At 45.0% G+C, this 21,260-nt stretch overlaps 1 protein-coding gene across 1 annotated transcript in view; it reads left to right on the top strand.

Annotated features, from left to right (window-relative positions):
• Positions 1-21,260, top strand: part of LIX1 (limb and CNS expressed 1) — a 169,593-nt gene that overhangs the window by 120,533 nt on the left and 27,800 nt on the right. The window lies entirely within an intron of this gene.

Below are 21,260 nucleotides of genomic sequence, written 5' to 3' on the forward strand. Positions count from 1 at the left end.
GCAGCTCCAGCAAAATAAACACGGGCTTACTGGTAAAACAACAAAACAAAAGATAAACAATAGCACAGTCCATAGGAGTGTGGGGGTTCACCCACACAGATTGTAGCCCAGCCTTCAGCTCCTTCCTAGAGCTATGGCTTTCCAGTCTGGAGACCTTGCCTCTCCAAACACTACAACAGAAAAAAAAATAGTGACTAAGCATTTAAGCTTGCTCAGCCACACCCTGAGGGGAGGTAGGGTGAATGACTCCCACCCTCTTTGCCATAAAACTGATTATACACTACTGTTCAAAAGTTAGGGGTCATTTAGAAATTTCATTATTTTTTAAAGAAAAGCACATTTTCTTCGGTCGTCCATGACAGCACCACGTGAGAGAGAGGATCCGCCCATCAAGGACAGGAAACCTACAGGTTAAAAAAGGGCGGCCCTCCCTTCCCGCCTCAGTTTAGGTTTCCTGTCCATGATGGGAGACCTCGCAGGTTTACCTGCAGAAGATGGACTCCTGTCCCAGAGAGGGCCACAGCAGGTGGTTGGAGCCGGTCCGTCCCGGTCCTCTGGAGACGCCACGGCAGGGCTCATGGGGGCGCCTCCGTGAGCGTTGCGGCAGGCGCGACATCGCCTCACGGGAGGTAGATGTCCGCCTGGTGTGGGGCCGCTAGCGGGCTTCCTCCCCCCCCCCGCTACCGCTTGCAGGAGAACCAGGTCGCGCCGGCGGCGCACGTGACGGGCGCGACCTTCTGACGCGGCTTCCGGTGCGCCGGGCAGGAAGCCCTGTGACGTCACCGGAAGGGGCGGGGCTCGTTTGAATTTTTTGGCGCGAGCAGCTGGACGCCGGGGGATTGAGGACCTGGCAACGAGTAGCCCACCTGGATCCCACCTGGACCTGGGGAGGAAGACCAAGGAGCAGGTAACGCCCTGTCACCTAGGCAACAACATCTGCTGCAGGAGCAGCCCTCTGGGGAGCCCTCACAACTAGTGGCGCAGCGTCATTCCCGGCTAGGGTCTGGTCGTACAACTAGAAGAGCTACCACTAAGAGCAGGAAGGACGGTCCGGTGCGGCGTGATTCCTCGCCATGCATGCTGGATTCTTCTGCTTCTACGGTACCGAAGGTTCTGTGGGGTGAGTGAAATCTTCGTGAAAGTTCTACTAATGTTTCCTCCTTCTTTCTATCTATGACTTTCTTTTAGAGCAAGAAATGTTCCTCGAAGTCCAAGCACAGAGAGTGTGCCTTATGCAGCTGTCCACTCCCTGATTCATATAGCAAAAGGTTATATCAGCTTTGTATCAGCAAAATGATATCGGAGGAGACCCCAGATTTTTCCCTAGGCCTAAGAACTTTAATAAGGGAAGAAATAGGCAAAGCATTGCAAGGTTCAGAGTCTGGGCATATTCCTCAAGAAACCCTGCCGGGTTCAGACTCTGAGCTATCGGTCGCTTCCTCCTCCGCCTTCTCTTACTCTGATAGAGAGCCAGATAGACAGTGCTTCCCCCTGAAGGAGGTCGATGTCCTAGTAAAAGCCGTCCGATCTACAATGGGGATAGTGGACTCGAGGGTAGAGAAGTCAGCTGAGAATGTTATGTTTGGTGGTCTGGGGCTAAAGAAGAGAAGGGTCTTTCCAGTAAATTCAAGGGTGAAAGACCTTATTGATAAGGAGTGGAGAAAGCCTAACAAGAAGGGTAGTGTTCCTCCATCCTTTAAAAGGAAATATCCATTTGAGGATGCTATGTGTTCCTCCTGGTTAAAAGCACCCAAGCTGGATGTTGCTGTTACTAAAGCAGCGAAAAGAACTTCCCTCCCGTTCGATGATATGGGTGCATTGAGAGATCCCCTAGACAGATGGGCTGATACTTTCCTGAAAGGGGCATGGGAGACAGCTGCGGGAGCACTGAGACCAACAGTAGCAGCTACCTGTACGTCCAGAGCCCTGATGGTGTGGCTTGAACAGCTAGACAGTCAGTTGAAGGATGGGACTTCTAGGAAAGACATTATTTCTTCCCTTCCACTGGTTCAGGGGGCGGCTGCTTTTCTTGCTGATGCATCTGTGGACTCGGTGAGGTTGGCAGCAAAGTCAGCAGCACTGTCAAATGCGGCTCGGCGAGCCTTGTGGATTAAAAGCTGGCCAGGGGATTTACAGACTAAGTCCAGACTGTGTACAATCCCGTGTGAAGGGGAATACCTCTTTGGTCAGACCATGGACGACTTATTGGAGAAAGCGGGGGACCCTAAGAAGGGGTTTCCATCAGTACCTCTACCCTCCTTTAAGAGATCATTCCGGAAGAGGAAATTTTTCCGGTAGAGATATTTCAGGGAGCAAGACAAGTCTGATGAAAGAGGTCGAAAAGTTCTTCCCCAGAACGCCAGGCTTCCCTCGTTTCGGAAGTACAAACCCTAATAAGAAAGCACGTCCTGATTGAGGTTCCGGAAGCTGAAAAGGGTCTTGGTTTCTACTCCCCGCTCTTCTTGATTCCGAAACCGGATGGAAGTTTCAGGACAATTATAAATCTGAAATCCCTGAATAATTTCCTTAAAATACACACCTTTAAAATGGAGTCTTTAAAATCCGTAATAAAGTTACTTTTTCCCCACTGCTATATGGTAGTGCTCGATCTCAAAGATGCGTATTACCATATCCCAATTCATAGTGATTACCAGAAATACTTGAGGCTGGCCATTGAAATAGACGGGGTGGTTAAACACTTCCAATACACTGCACTCCCCTTCGGTTTAGCTATAGCCCCACGTGTTTTTACTAAAGTAATGGCGGAAGTTATGGCCCATATAAGAGAAAGGGACATTCTAATTATCCCTTACCTGGATGATCTCCTGATAGTGGGGAATTCGTTGGTTCAATGCGAGACCCACCTGCAGGAGACCATGTCGGTCTTAAAGAGTTTGGGGTGGTTTCTAAATTTAGAAAAGTCTAGACTATCTCCACTCAAGGTACAACAATATCTGGGGGTCATATTAGATTCCAGGAAACAGCTATGTTGTCTTCCAGAAGAGAAAATTGATAGAATCCGGGAGTTGGTAGAACAATGTATACGTAAACCTTCTATGTCACTCCGTAAGGCCATGTCACTATTGGGAACCTTCACCTCCACTTTTCCTGCGGTTCGTTGGTCACAATTGCATTCAAGAGCCTTTCAGTGGGATGTGTTGTACAATAACTCAGCTTTAGAGGGGCATCTAGACCGTAAGTTTACGCTAGGTCCTCGTGCCATATGGTCCCTTCGTTGGTGGTTACGACAAGACAATCTTGCTAAAGGGGTTCCCTGGGAATGTAGTCCAACTGCAGTCTTGTCCACTGATGCAAGTGCTACAGGTTGGGGAGCTCACTTTGAAGGGAAATTAGTGCAGGGAACCTGGTCAAGCAGTGAGCAACAGTTGTCATCAAATGTTAAGGAGCTTCTGGCGGTGCAGCATGCGTTCAACGAGTTCCTTATATATTTTCAGGACCAGCATGTCCGTGTACTCTCGGACAATCAAGTCACGGTAGCTTACATAAACCACCAAGGGGGAACCCGCTCAAGAAACTTGATGAGGGTAGCGAACGCACTTCTGCTGAAAGCCGAAGATCACTGTCTCTCTCTTTCGGCTACTCATCTAAAAGGCAAGGAAAACATCACAGCGGATTTCCTCAGCCGTACTTCTGTAAAAGAAGGAGAGTGGTCCCTAAATACACAAATATTCTCCAGAATCGTAGAAATGTGGGGCCTTCCGACTGTGGACTTATTCGCAACAAGAGCCAATCGGAAAGTGGAAAATTTTTGTTCCTTAGACCCCAGGGAAGGACCAGTGGACGCCTTTATGGTTCCCTGGAGATTTCCTCTGGCATATGCCTTCCCTCCCATGATCCTGCTCCCAGCGGTGATAAGAAAGATCAGGGCGGACCGGGCCAGAGTGATACTCGTATGTCCCTTTTGGCCCAAAAGACCGTGGTTCCCTTGTCTCCGGAAGATGTCCATATCAGATCCCTGGGTTCTTCCGGAGATTCCGGACCTCCTCACTCAAGGGCCACTTTCCCATCCTCCAACCCCGAGTCTACATTTGACGGCGTGGAATTTGAGAGGGTGTTATTGACCAACAAAGGATTCCCCGCAAATGTAGTGAATACTCTCCTGGCTAGCAGAAAACCTGTTACCACCCGTATTTATGGCAGGACCTGGAGGAAGTTTCTGTCCTTTGCAGAAGTTAAGGTGGAGGAGGGGCCCCCTATTGGGAAAATTCTGGAATTTCTGCAGCGAGGCTTAGAATTAGGTCTCACTACCAGTACCTTGAAAGTACAGGTGTCGGCGTTGGGAGCTTTATTTTCTTCCAATATTGCAGATAACTATTGGATAGGCCGTTTTATAAAAGCTTCCTTTCGGTGTAGACCCATTACCAAAGCAAAGATGTCTCCCTGGGATTTGAATTTTGTCTTAGATGCCTTGACCAGTCCTCCTTTTGAGCCACTAGATTTAGTCTCCCCCAAAATTATTTTCCTAAAGACGGTCCTGTTAGTAGCCCTAACTTCAGCCAGGAGAGTCAGTGACCTACAGGCCCTTTCAATATGCCCTCCATTCACGCAAATTCTGGACGATGGGATTATATTAAAACCTGATCCAGCCTTTCTTCCTAAAGTGGCCACTCGATTCCATAGAACCCAGGAAATAGTTCTCCCAACTTTTTGCTTTCCGCCCAAAAATAAAAAAGAGGAGAGACTTCACACTTTAGACGTTAGGAGGTGCGTACTAAGGTACTTAGAAGTATCACATGGCTTTAGAAAGGATAAGTCCCTATTTATTTGCTATCAGGGGGCTAGGAAGGGTTGTAAGGCCTCAAAGGCTGCAATCGCTAGATGGATCAAGGAGGCCATTTCCCTCGCATACTCCTCAGGGGATAAAGAGATACCGGAGGGATTGAGGGCGCATTCTACCAGAGCGGTGTCAACCTCCTGGGCGGAGTAGACAGGGCTTTCCATTGAGGAGATTTGTAAGGCTGCCACTTGGTCTTCTCCCTCTACTTTCTACAGGCACTATAGATTGGATCTGGGTGGCTCTGCAGATCTCACTTTCGGGAGAAGGGTGCTTCAAGCTGTGGTCCCTCCCTAATTTCCTTCGTATCTGTAATTCTCTCACGTGGTGCTGTCATGGACGACCGAATAAAGCCTTAGTTACTTACCAGTAACGGGATTTTTCGGAGCCCATGACAGCACCTTTATATTCCCTCCCTTCACTGGTGTTGTGCACTCCTGTAGATTTGATTTCTTTTTGTGCACCCTTGTGGGAAATTGATGAAAAGTAATGTACTTAATGTGATTATGTTTTGTTATAACTAACCTTGGCGGTACTCTCATGCTCTGTTAACTAATCTGAGGCGGGAAGAGAGGGCCGCCCTTTTTTAACCTGTAGGTTTCCTGTCCTTGATGGGCGGATCCTCCCTCTCACGTGGTGCTGTCATGGGCTCCGAAAAATCCCGTTACCGGTAAGTAACTAAGGCTTTTTTCAAAGAAGCTAACATTAAATGAATCAGAAATACACTCTATACATTGTTAATGTGGTAAATGACTATTGTAGCTGCAAACGTCTTGTTTTTATTGCAATATCTACATAGGTGTCCAATAGAGAGGAGATGATGAAAAGCTGCACTCACCGTTTATGTAAAAATAAGAGTCCTTTATTTCATATTCGGTTAAAATGAATAGAAAGCAGGGAGTGCGTGGAGGAGGTGGACAACAGCTGTTTCACGCTCTAACTAGCGCTTCTGCGGGTCCATAGGTGTATAGAGGCCCATTTCCAACAACCACCACTCCAGTGTTTTAATGGTACATTGTGTTTGCTAACTGTGTAAGAAGGCTAATGGATGTTTAGAAAACCCTTGCACAAGTATGTTAGCGCAGCTGAAAACGGTTCGGCTGATTTGAGAAGCTATAAAATTGACCTTCCTTTGAGCTAGTTGAGAATCTGGAGCATTACATTTGTTTGTTCTATGAAACTCTCAAAATGGCCAGAAAAAGAGAACTTTCATGTGAAACTCGACAGTCTATTCTTGTTCTTAGAAATGAAGGGTATTCCATGCTAGAAATTGCCAAGAAACTGAAGATTTCCTACAACGGTGTGTACTACTTCCTTCAAAGGAGAGCACAAACAGGCTCTAACCAGAGTAGAAAGAGAAGTGGGAGGCCCCGCTGCACAACTGAGCAACAATACAAGTACTTTAGAGTCTCTAGTTTGAGAAATCGATGCCTCGCCGCTCCTCAACTGGCAGCTTCATTAAATAGTAAACGCAAAACGCCAGTGTCAACGTCTACAGTGAAGAGGCAACTCCGGGATGCTGGCCTTCAGGGCAAAGTGGCAAAGAAAAAGCCATATCTGAAACTGGCTAATAAAAGGAAAAGATTATTAATATGAGCAAAAGAACACAGACATTGGACAGAGGAAGACTGGAAAAAAAGTTTTATGGACAGACGAATCAAAGTTTGAGGTGTTTGGATCACACAGAAGAACATTTGTGAGATGCAGAACAACTGAAAAGATGCTGGAAGAGTGCCTGACGCCATCTGTCAAGCATGGTGGAGTTAATGTGATGGTCTGTGGTTGCTTTGGTGCTGGTAAAGTGGGAGATTTGTACAAGGTAAATGGGATTTTGAATAAGGAAGGCTATCACTCCATTTTGCAACGCCATGCCATACCCTGTGGACAGCGCTTGATTGGAGCCAATTTCATCCTACAACAGTACAATGACCCGAAGCGCACCTCCAAATTATGCATGAACTATTTAGGGAAAAAGCAGGCAGCTGGTATTCTATCTGTAATGGAGTGGCCAGCGCAGTCACCAGATCTCAACCCCATTGAGCTGTTGTGGGAGCAGCTTGACCGTATGGTACGCAAAAAGTGCCCATCAAGCCAATCCAACTTGTGGGAGGGGCTTCAGGAAGCATGGGGTGAAATATCTCAAGATTACCTCAGCAAATTAACAGCTAGAATGCCAAAGGTCTGCAATGCTGTAATTGCTGTATAGGGAGCATTCTTTGACGAAAGCAAAGTTTGAAGGAGAAAATTACTCTTTCAAATAAAAATCATGATTTCTAACCTTGTCAATGTCTAGACTGTATTTTCTATTCATTTTGCAACTCATTTGATAAATAAAAGTATGAGTTTTCATGGAAAACACAAAATTGTCTGGGTGACCCCAAACTTTTGAACGGTAGTGTGTGTGTGTGTGTGTGTGTGTGTGTGTGTGTGTGTGTGTGTGTGTGTGTGTGTGTGTATATATATATATATATATATGCAGTACAGACCAAAAGTTTGGACACACCTTCTCATTTAAAGATTTTTCTGTATTTTCATGACTGTGAAAATTGTACATTCACACTGAAGGCATCAAAACTATGAATTAACACATGTGGAATTATATACTTAACAAAAAAGTGTGAAACAACTGAAAATATGTCTTATATTCTAGGTTCTTCAAAGTAGCCACCTTTTGCTTTGATGACTGCTTTGCACACTCTTGGCATTTTCTTGATGAGCTTCAAGAAGTAGTCACCGGAAATGGTTTTCACTTCACAGGTGTGCCCTGTCAGGTTTAATAAGTGGGATTTCTTGCCTTATAAATGGGGTTGGGACCATCAGTTGTGTTGTGCAGAAGTCAGGTGGATACACAGCTGATAGTCCTACTGAATAGACTGTTAGAATTTGTATTGAATGTACAATTTTCATAGTCATGAAAATACAGAAAAATCTTTAAATGAGAAGGTGTGTCCAAACTTTTGGTCTGTACTGTATAGATACACTTTTTTTTTTTTCATCGTTTACATAATAAAAATTAAAAAAAGGAGAATTGGCTGAAAATGTGTCATCTTTAACTTGTATAACTGTTCACAATAACAGTAACTTTGACCAGGGATGCCAAAACATTTACATGCCATGGTGTATACAGCAAGAAAAATGGCTGCTAATATTGTTTAATAGGACGTACCTAATGAAAAATTATCAGGCTAAATATTTTTTTTTCTCTAAAGTTCCCTTTTAAAGGTTTCCCAATTAAGTGGTTGTTGTAAATCCATCCCAATTTCTACCTGAGTCTTGGAGGGATCAGTGGTATGTCTCTATGTGCTCATGTTTTAGTTATAGGGAAGACAAAAATAAGCTCATTGCTTACAGCAGTTCTGATTTCTAAAATCAGAGCTTAGAAGCTAAAATATAAAGGGATTTTTTAAGATATTTTATTTCATTAGTGGTGTACTAAAGAGGTTGTCTACCAGTCGGTCAACCCATTTTCAATTGCTATATTCCCCATATTAAATAAAAGCAGTCTGTACTCCGCTCCGGTTTCAGTGCTGTTCCTTCTCTACTGGGGCTCACATGACGTTGTTATGCCACTTGAGCCCAGTAGTGAATCAGTGTCTGCTTCACTCTCACTTCCTTCAGATGAAACTTTTACCTGGAAGAAATGAGAACTGCTGCCGCTCTGACTCCCTCCGAATGTCATTCATATCATATCTGAAGGAAAAGAGAGTGAAGCAGCTGCTGATTGGCTTCAGGACTCACATGGCATAAAAACATCACATGAGCCCTGATAGAGCAGGCGCCAATGTCGCTACAATGGCGCTGGTACCGGAAGTAAGTACAATCTGTTATTTTATAAAGCAGAATATAGCAATTGTGAAGGGGTTGTCCCTTTTTTTTAACAGTATTTGTTCTTGATTCAACTCCTGTACCCTCCTCTTCCCGTGATTCTATTCATACAAGCATTTGTTGTATTTTATACATTTTTAACATGCATTTTTTTGGGGGTGTTTTTCTTCCTATAGAGAAGCTAATGAGAAAATGCCTGATAAAATAAATACCATGTTCAGAGTATGAAAAATGACACAAAAATGTACTGCTTGTACATGTAGTACAATTGTAGTTTCAATTGACTTAGTCAACATCTGGTCACTGGGATTAAAAAAAAAAAAAAAATTAAAAAACAACAGGAAAAAGGCAACAATGTTTTTCAAAAATTACTAGGTGTAAAAGCATCCAGAATTATTATTTTTTCATTGAGTTATTGATGCAGTAGTGACAGCGCATGCTTACTTTTTCTTTGTCAAAGAAGGTGTAATAATACATTCATGAAATTCAAGACATCAAAGAAGGAACTGCCAACAATGTCTGAAATTTGCTGTACATTTGGGAAATATAAGAAGGCAATAGAATAGCTGTGCAGTTAGCATAACAAATTTAATTCATCACAAGCTTTTGCTGTGCCCCAATACTAAACATTTCCCCACACACCACATAAAAGAGAAGTAGATGGTGCCAGCGGAAAGCAAAGGCACCAGATGATTGTAAATGAGAGGAAAGTCAAATCCAAACATGCATTGGCCAATTATCAGAGCGGATTAAATAAACATTTCCAATGCTTAGATGCTGATTATTTAGGGTGTGATGAGTGTGTCCCCATAGAGCTTGTTAATGCAAGTAAATTTATGCTAGGCGATCAGATACCCATGAATAAAACATACAACACTACAAAGAAAAATAAAATATCCTCTAAGGTAAATGAACCTACCATATTTTTTTTTCCAGCAGGAAATTAGTTCTTTCCGCACCTCCAAACATTAATAGGTGAGAACAGTGAGTGGCCAAAAAAAAGACTCTTAAAACAACTCTTTGGGGACAGTTGAAATGAAACACAGCAGGCGGTACAGTTACAGCATTTACCCACATTTATAATTCTATGAGAATTGGATGGATTTTCTGTACCAGGTTTATGTCAATCAAAATTGTTAATTAAATTTTGGTTTTGTTCAATTATTACCCAGTGGAATATTTTTACCTATTACATTGGAAGTGGAAATACAGAATATTTGTTTTAGATGACCGCATTAATGGTAAATGCCATATAAAGACTTTACTGTAGAAGTTGTATTGGAAAAACATTCTAACACTCTCGCACCCCTCCAATCTATCCAAAACTCTGCTGCCCGACTAATTCATCAGTCTCCCCTCTATTCCCCGACCTCTCCTCTATGTCAATCCCTTCACTGGCTCTCCATTACCAAGAGACTTCAGTCCAAAACCCTAACCATGGCATACAAAGCCATCCACAACCTGTCTCCTCCATACATGTGTGACCTAGTCTCCCGGTACATACCTGCTCGCAACCTCCGATCCTCACAAGATCTCCTTCTCTACTCCCCTCTTATCTCCTCTTCCCACAATTACATATAAGATTTCTCCCGTGCATCCCCCCTACTCTGGAACTCTCTACCCCAACATATCAGACTCTCTCCTACTGTGAAAAATATTTAGATTTGAGAGTCCTCAGTGGTTGATACCTTTTAATGGCTAACTGAAAAGATGGTAACAAATTGCAAGCTTTTGAGACTACTCAGGTCTCTTCATCAGGCAAACCTGTGGAAACCTTCAAAAGGAACCTGAAGACCCACCTCTTCTGACAAGCCTACAACCTGCAGTAACCTTCACTCCACCATGCCGCTGCACGACCAGCTCTACCCTCACCTACTGTATCCTCACCCATCCCTTGTAGACTGTGAGCCCTCGCAGGCAGGGTCCTCTCTCCTCTACCCTCATCTACTGTATCCTCACCCATCCCTTGTTGTAGATTGTGAGCCCTCAGGGCAGGGTCCTCTCTCCTCTACAATCACCTACTGTATCCTCACCCATCCCTTGTAGATTGTGAGCCCTCGCGTGCAAGGTTCTCTCTCCTCCTGTACCAGTCGCTGACTTGTATTGTTCAAGATTATTGTACTTGTTTTTTTATTATGTATATCCCTTTTTCACATGTAAAGCGCCTTGTAATAAATGGCACTATAATAATAATAATAATAAAAAAAATAATTAAAGATGACTTGCCTTATGAAGATATATTATTGCATTACTTCAGAGATTTAGCAGTAAGGCTATGTGCTCACGATGCAGAAATGCTCAGGATTTTTTCCTGAGCGTTTCTGCATCTCCCTGGCAGAAAAAAACGCATGCGGATTGTACATGCGGATTGTACATGCTTTTTCCTGCCAGGGACATGCGGAAGTGAAGCGTTCTTCACTTGCATTTCCGCATGCTGGTTGACAAGCGCTTTCCAAGCGATTTTAGCATCACTTGGAAAGTGCTTGTCAACTTGGTCACACTATATAAATCCATGCAAACAGCATGGATTTATATAGTGTGACCCGAGAGAATGTCAAAAAATAAAAAAATAAATATATACTTACCCTCCGATGGCCCGCGCTGTCTTGCTTCACTGTCCTGGCTGCCGGCAGCGGTGGATTGAAGGACCTGCCGACGTCAGCGTCGCGTGACCCGTCACATGACTCTGACGTCAGCGCAGGTCCTTCATTCCATCGCGAACTGCCGGCATGCGAGGACGAGCGCAGTGCGGGCCGCCAGAAGTTAAGTATATATTTATTTTTTATTTTATTCTTCTTTTTACAGTTTTCTCTGGTACCCAGGTCCGGAGGAGAGTCTCCTCTCCTCCACACCTGGGTACCATCCGCACATTAGAACGCATGGAATGCACATCTACATATACAGTGATGCATAAGCCATGCAGTCTAATGCAAGTCAATGGGGGCGAAAACGCAGCACTTCCGCAAAATAATTGGTAGTGCTGTGTTTTTTTCCGCAATGATAATCCGCAGCAGAAGTTTCCGCAGCATGTGCACAGCACATGCGGATTATCATTGGGGAACATGGCAGGCCTTCTACCATGCGTTTTTTAAGCGTTTCTGCTGCGTTTTTGCCGCTGCGGAAACGCTTAAAAAACGCATCGTGGGCACACAGCCTAAAGGAAATCTGTCAGCAGATTTTTTTTTATATAAGCTGAGAGCAAAATGATATAGGGGCAGAGACCCTGATTCAAGTGATGTGTCACTTACTGGGATACTTGTTACAGGGTCAATAAAATCAGTGTTTTATCAACAGAAGATCACTAGTCTCGTGCCATGTAGTCATCTTGCTGTGTATGGCACCACCCCTCCACTGATTAGCAGTTTTTTGCCTATGCACAGTGTACACAGAAAGCTGCCAATCAGTGGTGAGGGGGGGCTATACAGAGTTCAGTATTCAGAGAATTGGTATATCTGCCGCACACAAAACAGTGTTTTTTTTTTATCAAAACTGCAGCAGGTGCCCAGTAAGTCATACATTGCTGGAATCAGGATTTCTGTCCCTACATCATGCTGCTTTCAGATAAGATAGCTGATTCCATTCAAATGGGACAGATTCCTTTTAAATGAGATGTACAGAAAAAAAATATGCCCATGAGTTGTGTTTGGTAATAAAACTTCCTTGTAGTAAATAGGGCTGAGTTACACACAATCTATGGACAAGCTTGTCACTATTTCTATCTCTGCACAACCGATGTTGAATAAATGGCATTTGCAGCTACAGTGAGCCATCAGTTTTGTTATTTAAAAAAAAAACATAGCCTTCAATTCATCATAGTGTTTATGCAACTTTTGGCTTTTTCCCACCAGTTTCGGGCAGCTCCGCCAAAATGGGCGGTAGAGTTGAGGAGGAGTCAGGCGCAGCTCCGAGTGGCAATGTCCGCCTATCAAATTCTTCAAATGTGGCGGCTTTTCTAATACCAGAAAAGCATTTTTGGACAATAGTTATGCTGAAAAAAAGTGCGAAAAAAAAAAGTTTGGGCACCATGAATCGTCTGACAGGTTCCCTTTAAGGTTAATAGTCATTCACTAAAGTAGGCTGACAATCCAATATTCTTTCTATTGCTCAACAAGATCATACCAACCTCAAAGCCCCCTTCCATCGCGCACAGCAGATCTACCCTGAAGGGGCTACAACATGCGGCTAGGAAGCTGCGCCCGCTTCATATAATATATAATAGTGAGGAAGGATGTAACCTGCCTTTGGCACTGAAGTAGTTAAAGAAAATGTTCCCGTAGTTAGACCTCTCTGAACTGTTGTTGGGCCAAGCTAAGGGGTTAGCTGCAGTGGTCCAGCCCATAGAGTAGAGAGGGAACTTGGTGCCGTGGTCAGACATTAAGTATGTCTAGAGCTTAGTTTAACATAATTCCTTGTGGGCTGCAGTACTTGTAACCAGCCACAAGATGCCACTGTCCTGGGTGCAGATACCAGGTTGAGTCTGCTAGCAGTATTGCAGACTGTGAGGGGGTTAATAGTGTGTGATGACGGCCCACAGAGGGTGGACACATTAGGAAAATCTCTGATTAGTTTCCAGAAGCAGGAAGTGATGAGTCAGTGAGAGTTTGGACAGAGAACTGTACGGGCAGCCTGATTATATGGTGGCTGCTAGGGTAGACGGGGGCTCTGTACCCCAGACAGTAGGATCACCAGTGTGAAGATTTCCCTACGCAAGAGTCCTGTTAGCCGGCCGGAGAAACTCAACGGAGGTATTGAGGACCCGGGGCACTTTCAGTCTGCTGGCAGCAGAGGAAGATAGGATTCCAGGCTAAGACGTGGGGGAGATATAGGATCCGGATACACTGTCGATAGTGAGGAAGATTCTCTTGGGCTAGAGATTAGAGTCACAGAGATGCTTCACTTAAAGAGGGAGATGATAACCTGTCGGGCCTTATCCATTATATCTGCCTGTAAATATTGTACATATTCCTCTTCCCCAAGTAAAGTCCAAGTTATGGTTAAGAACCTAGTGTCCTTTGAATTTATTGCTGCCCTGGTCCCAGAAGAGAAATGCCTGGAGACAGTCGCAATCGGATGGTCTGAAGTAAGTGGAGAGCCCCACATACACAGCCACACATCAGAGGGAGGACACATATAGTCTGTAGGGTGCCAGAGCAAGCAGGGGCTACAGCTCGCCCACGACTACCTCGCTGAGGCACCTTACATTTGGCATAGTCGGCAGGATGCGAGCTCCTCGCATGAAGAAAACGGGGAAGAGCCGACTCAGAACACTGAAGAGAGAGTGTTGGAAGGCATGCGACCCAAGATGGCGGCCCGAAGCATGGATTCCAAGATGGCGACAATGGCGGTAAAGTATAGGAGAAGAACCGCCTCTCGTGGGAGTGGACGGTGCCGGAGAGTGCGAAAAGATGCCCAGCCCCTACAAGTTCTGGCCCAGAGAAGGATGGGCCCAGAGGTGAAGATTCGTCCCAGGATGGGAGATACGATGAAGAAGAGGGCGCGGCGCAGAGTGAAGTCCGGCCCAGTGAGTACCAGCGCATCAGTAAAGGAGGCGCGGCTGAAGGCGGAGCCGCCAAGAGTGAAGTGTGACGCAGTGGCCGTGTCAGGAATTCGGCCTAGAAAGAGGCAGAGCCAGACGTGCAGGAAGCACGTAGTCAGGGAGCGACCGGCGCCTTTTTCTGTCCCAGCACATGAGAGATAAGGAGCTGGCGAAGATATCAGTTGTGATGACACACCGTGATCGTGAGGCAAGAGCCCAGCCTGTATTGCGAATGAGCATTGGTGGTGATGGCAAAGAGATGGAAGACATGAGCGGTGAGAGTCAATATAGGGACCCGTATGCAGTGGACGAGTACTGGCGGGGACTTGGAGTCTTTTGTATGCCCTGGGGACCTGATCACCGCCATCAAGTAGTTCCAGATATACTACCATCCCCAGTTATTGTGGATCAGCCTGAAGGGAGGCACTCAGTATACACCGCTCCAGGGACTGGAGAGTCCGTGACCGCTCTAGAATACCAAGAAGAGGTGGAGCCCACTGCAGAAGGTATGCAAGCTTCAGCTCCATCCCGTTCAGTAAGGCCAGATGCAGGCCAGCAACTATTGCATGCTGCTCAGTTGCCAACCCAAAGAAGCTGCGGTGAATTCCTCAGAAGCATAGAGCAGTGGTATGCCGAGGGGAGGAAGATGGCAGAGGAGCTTCAGGAAGGAATTTGGGCCTTGACTTCACTCTGGGAACCTGATGCAGATGTGCAGGTAGTTCCAGTGATAACTTCAGTTGGAAGTGGCTTGGTTCTGCCTGAGAGGAGTTTGGAAGAAGATGGAGAAATTCCAGGAGATACCTGAGCAGTGACCAAGGTGCCCTCTGGGCAGTTGCAGTTACTCAAATCGCCCAGCAGGCTATTTTGAGGGGTCAAGTTCCGAGGAACCCCAAATTTAAAGGCTGAAGACCAGTCGAGTCTCAGGAAACGAAGTTTAAGGCATCTCGCCTTTGTTATTCTAGGAAGGACTGTTGATACCTTCATGGCCAGAAGGCCTGTGTGTTTTTTTTTTCCTGAAAAGGAATTAGAGGGACTGTTTGAGATACCCTCGAGGCCAGGTGGGCCTGTAGTAGCCACGGACAGCTGAAGGTTTGTTTGCCCTTTTCTTATTCCCTCCTCCTGCTGGTTGTGGAGCTTTGTGCTGTCAGAGGGTTCACACTGAGGCACACCTTGAGAATGGATATCATATAATCTTAAGAGACTTGCGGCCTAGCGGGAAGAACCGGTGATCCCCCGCTAGGGTCAGGAAGAAAGAGACTCATGGGGTGTTCCCTGTGACCGTGTGTCTCAAAATGCTGCCCTTGAAGGAGATTGAGGGCTATTGCTGTGTTGACCTGTCTTAATAATATGGACATGGACACTGTGTTTCCGGGGGCCTTACCAAGAAGGACCGGTACTTCTGAGCAAAGTGGAATGTTATGACAATGGACTGTGTGAATTGCTGTTCCGGGGCCCTTAACCTAGAAGGGCCGGTCTCCCACCCAAGAGGAAGACTTCAGGACCAGTCTCGTAATAAAATGTTTTAGTAATGTGATAAGATGTTGTAAATGTTAGTGTGTATTGGTTGCCTAGTATGGTCGGGGATGACCAACATTAAAGTGTGGGGGAATGTAATAGTGAGGAAGGATGTAACCTGCCTTTGGCACTGAAGTAGTTAAAGAAAATGTTCCCGTAGTTAGACCTCTCTGAACTGTTGTTGGGCCAAGCTAAGGGGTTAGCTGCAGTGGTCCAGCCCATAGAGTAGAGAGGGAACTTGGTGCCGTGGTCAGACATTAAGTATGTCTAGAGCTTAGTTTAACATAATTCCTTGTGGGCTGCAGTACTTGTAACCAGCCACAAGATGCCACTGGCCTGGGTGCAGATGCCAGGTTGAGTCTGCCAGCAGTATTGCAGACAGTGAAGGGGTTAATGGTGTGTGATGACAGCCCACAGAGGGTGGGCACATTAGGAAAACCTCTGCTTAGTTTCCAGAAGCAGGAAGTGATGAATCAGTGAGAGTTTGGACAGAGAACTGTACGGGCAGCCTGATTATATGGTGGCTGCTAGGGTAAACGGGAGCTCCATACCCCAGACAGTAGGATCAGAGTCCTGTTAACCAGCCGGAGAAACTCAACGGAGGTATTGAGGACCCGGGGCACTTTCAGCCTGCTGGCAGCAGAGGAAGATAGGACTCCAGGCTAAGACGTGGGGGAGATATAGGATCCGGATACACTGTCGATAGTGAGGAAGATTCTCTTGGGCTAGAGAGTAGAGTCACAGAGATGCTTCACTTAAAGAGGGAACCAGGACTAAAGATGTTGCCAGCACCTGTGAGGTAGATGATAACCTGTTGGGCCTTATCCATTATATCTGCCTATAAAGATTGTACATATTCCGCTTCCCCAAGTAAAGTCCAAGTTATGGTTAAGAACCTCGTGTCCTTTGAATTTATTGCTGCCCTGGTCCCAGAAGAGAAATGCCTGGAGACAGTCGCGATCGGATGGTCTGAAGTAAGTGTAGAGCCCCACATACATAGCCACACATCAGAGGGAGGACACGTATTGCCTGTAGGGTGCCAGAGCGAGCAGGGACTACAGCTCACCCACGACTACCTCGCTGAGGCACCTTACACATACAGCATGGGAGATGGCTGCTTTATACAGCCATCAACCGAGAGTGACTTCTGTAATTGAGCTAGCTCAGAGCAACTATTTAACCTCAATAGTGACAGAAGAATTAAAGAGGTTAGGAATGATGAGGGGAGCAATTATTTCTTGACCTTCCCTGCACACAATGTGTTTGTGGGGCGCAGAATGATTGTTATGACAGTTATGGGCCTATTGAAGGTCCCTGTGTCTGCCATGTGTCTTACCACATTGGTAACATTGGTAAATTGAGGGTCTTGTATGAAGCCCAGCCCACGGCTAGGCTTCATACAAGACCCTCAATTTACCGATGCAACAAAATACTACAGTACATTAGTAACATAGTAACGTAGGTTGAATAAAGACCTATGTCCATCAAGTTCAACCTTTCTCCCCCAATTGTATACCCTACACCAGGGGTCTCAAACTCAGCTGGGCATATGGGCTGCACACGAAAAAACATTTAATTTGGGGGGCCGCATTATTTGCATGACAAAGTGACATTTTTAGTGATACCATTTTATTTTCTATACACCTTTTGAACTGGTCCTCATCTTGCAGACATGGTCTCCCCTCCAGGTCCCCCATATTGCAGACATGGTCTCCTCTCCAGGTCCCCCATATTGCAGACATGGTCCCCCATATTGGTCCTTATGTTGCAGACATGTCCCCCATCCAGGTCCCCCCCCATATTGCGCACAGGGCCACCCCCCCATACTGCGCACATGGTCCCCGCCCCCCCATACTGCGCTCAGGGCCCCCGTCCCCCCATACTGCGCTTAGGGTCCCCGTCCCCCCCATACAGCGCTCAGGGTCCCCGTCCCCCCCATACAGCGCTCAGGGTCCCCGCCCCCCCCATACTGCGCTCAGGGTCCCCGCCCCCCCCATACAGCGCTCAGGGTCCCCGTCCCCCCATACTGCCCACAGTGCCTGTCCCCCCATACTGAGCACAGGTCCCCTGTGCTGTATTTCACATGACGGAGAAGAAAAAAAAAGATTCTCACCTGTCCTCCGTTCCCTCGGAGTCCTTTCTGCACCTGTGGCCCGCAGGCACAGACCCCGTAACGATCGCGGCTCTCTCCAGCAGCCGCCGACATCAGCGTTGTAATGCAGTGTATTGCCACGCAGAGACCGGCTCTCTGGACAGCAATACCAGTGTCAGCCGCCGGCCTATCAGAGGCCAGCAGCTGACATCTGCGCATGGCAGTGACGTCATACGCTGGCCTCTGATAGGCCGGCGGCTGACACTGGTATTGCTGTGCAGAGAGCCGGTCTCTGCGTGGCAATACACTGCATTACAACGCTGATGTCGGCGGCTGCTGGAGAGAGCCGCGATAGTTACGGGGTCTGTGCTTGCGGGCCGCAAGAAGTAGCCGGAGGGGCCGCATGTGGCCCACGGGCCGCGTGTTTGAGACCCCTGCCCTACACTAACCATACACTAACTTACTAGAACGAGGCCTCACAAATGTATTACCACTTTTATTAAACAAAAAAACATTGAAAAAATATTTTTAAAAAACATTAAAAAAACTTAAAAATCTAAATCACTCCCCCTCCCCACAGTTAAATAGCGAACTCTATATTTGATATTTCTCTGGGCATAATTGTGAAAAATATTAAATATTTTCCCATACTGTAACAGAAAAAAAATCCCTGAAACAGAGAAAAAAATCATAATGGAATAATATTTTTGGTTACATCACCTTGCAAAAAAAAAAATGAAATAAAAAGATCACAAAGTCATATTTATTCTGATGATACCAATATAAAATGGAGCTTGCGCTGCAAAAATACAAGCTTTTGTGCATTGATTACGATGGAAATGGCTCCAAGAATATTTATTTTAAGTAGTACATCAACAAAATATATAGAAACTTTGTATCACCATAATTATATTGACTGATAGTTTAACTTTAAAGTGATCATTACAAAAAGAAAACCAGAATTATTGTTCTTATTTTTGAATTTCACCCCAGTTTGAATTTTATTTTGTTTTTCAGTACATTATAAGGTTAAATCACTGAAACACAGCCCGCCAAGAAAAAACAAAAAAACCCTCAAATGGAAATGTTGATGGAAAAGTAAAAATGATATTTCTGTTGGAAGGAGAGGAGGAAAAACAAAAGTGCAAAAACAAAAAATGGCAGCATTTCCAAGGTGTTAAACATTCCGGGGTTTTTCATACTTTTTTTTTTATTCATTTGCTGGTTTCGCGGTTTTTTTTTTTAACTGAAAATATAATAGTCCACAAAATAGTGTGTAATACAGAAATACATGTATTGTTTGGATATGAAGCTGAAAACTAATCGTGTTTCTTAGAACTTTTGCATAACAAATCCAGCCACCCATGTATGGAAGAAAATCCCTATCCACAATTCAGTATGAGTTAACTAAACCTGTAATCTGCTAGCAAAACATTAGAAAGGGCAGCAGATAAGACCCCACCACTTTAGTGCTAGTCATAAAAAATCATTTTGTAATGTGTTTGTGCTCTTAGCCATAAACGTGTCACTTCCTTCCCCATTTGCAGGCCACCCACGATTCCAATAACTCATTTTATGTTCTTTAAACCACAAGCGAAGCATGGTTACTGAACACATCTGACATGGGCAGAGTTTATGATCTGCTTGACTTTCCAATATCTAGCACTTGTAACATGTTGTTTCAGGATTGTTTACCGGTGGCACAACGGCATTTTATAATAAGCACGATCTGTAATAAGTGTCCTTTAAGGACAGTAACTCGCAGACTCGTTTCTATCTCGACGTGCCATAAAGGTTACGGCAACCCAATTCAGGTCATACAATCCCACTCCCTGGCACTAGCGCTGACAATCTTAAAGAAAACACAATTAGAATAGAAGGAGTAACAGACCACCATCTCATCACACAGAAATTCACCGTTTGGGCCAAGGAGAAGTATTGCTTTCAGGAAAGGCTGTGGCAGGTTTCAGAACCGGGGTTTTGTGGCTGCAGTGAGTTTATAATGAAATAAAGAAGTAACATTTCTTTGAAGAACTGACGCACTGAAATGCGTTGGCATCTGATATTTCTTTTATTATATTATCCGCTTTAGACAGTTTTATTTACCATTTTTGCCATTTATAAAGCAGTAACGTTATCGGCAATGAAAGCATTTTTGGACAATAGAGTTATGCTGAAAAAAAGTTGTATGAGCAGTAATGGATAGTGATGTAATCTATTGTACATTAAAGACAAACAAAGATACATGTGCCATTTAAAGGGTTATTCTCACAATTGCATTATTTTTCAGAATGTACAGAAAAAGAATGCTTATTGCTAATATACAGAGTAAGCCTAACCTGTAGTTTTTCTTGTTTCTTTCTGTCTTTTTCCATTTCTATCTGCTCCTTTGTGCATTCAAATTTACATAGTTGAATTGATGGTCCTATTATTATAGTGCAAAACTAACATTTCCCAGCAGCACCCTGCTTCTCCTCAGTGTTACAGAGCCCTCACTTTCTATCCTGTGTGCTCTTGAGTAGTGTTGAGTGAATTTGTTCGGCATTTCAAATTGTGGTTCGTGTTCGGGGTTCCAGCTTGTTCGCGCTAAAAAATCGGCTCCGCCCATGAACATCCCTGAAATGCCGAACAAATTCGCTCAACAATACTCTTGAGAAGCCCCACTTGTCTAAGTTGATGACTTAGATCTGTGCAAAAAGCTATCTGAATATGTCAGCTTTACCATGCTATGCTCAGCTGCATACACCAGATATTTGGTATATTGAGAAGCTAATCTCTCTATTCTTGTGTACACTGTATGTGGCTGTCCAAATTCTTCCAGCTTTATTTTATATTCTGCCATCTAGATCAGTAAAACTGCGTGTTTTTACATTATTGTCTGTTAGCTGGTTTCCACCAGAGCACAACTGTCCTACACTCGGTTCTGTTCTGCCTGCAATAGAGAGCTTGTAATAACTAGGTAATGCAAAGCTAAGAAACCAACGCTGAGCTGTGTTTGTAGCCTGCAGCAGACAGATGTTAATGCATATGACAGAGTATTATCTTCTGCCATATACATCAACAGAGTTGTATTTGCAGTTTCACATCACGGATCTGTCTGCTGCAAGCATCAACATAGCTTAGCTTATCTTAGCTCTGCACTGCCTAGTTATTATAATGACCATTGTGCAGGCAAAGCGGAGCGCAGGACATTTGATCTTTTCTGGAAAACAGCTCTCGAAAACTTGTATAGCGTGAGGCAGCACCCTCTAGACAGTCACGCCCTCTGGCCACAAGTGTATAGCACGAGGCCACGCCCACTGGCCAGGAGTATGTATAACTCATACATAACCCTCCGTTGCCAGGACAGAAACTGGTGAATCCCTGCAGCGCACCGTGCATGTGCTGAGGGGATTCATAAGTCTGCAGTCACTCTGTGTGACTGCAGATTTATCAGTTTGGACTGGACAACCCCTATAAAGCTCATAGCCCTACAATAGAGATAGCAGGAGAAAGCC

This window comes from Phyllobates terribilis, unplaced genomic scaffold, assembly GCF_046119375.1.
Source record: "Phyllobates terribilis strain yellow unplaced genomic scaffold, ASM4611937v1 Scaffold_1__5_contigs__length_1240528914, whole genome shotgun sequence".
Classification (NCBI taxonomy): Eukaryota; Metazoa; Chordata; class Amphibia; order Anura; family Dendrobatidae; genus Phyllobates; species Phyllobates terribilis.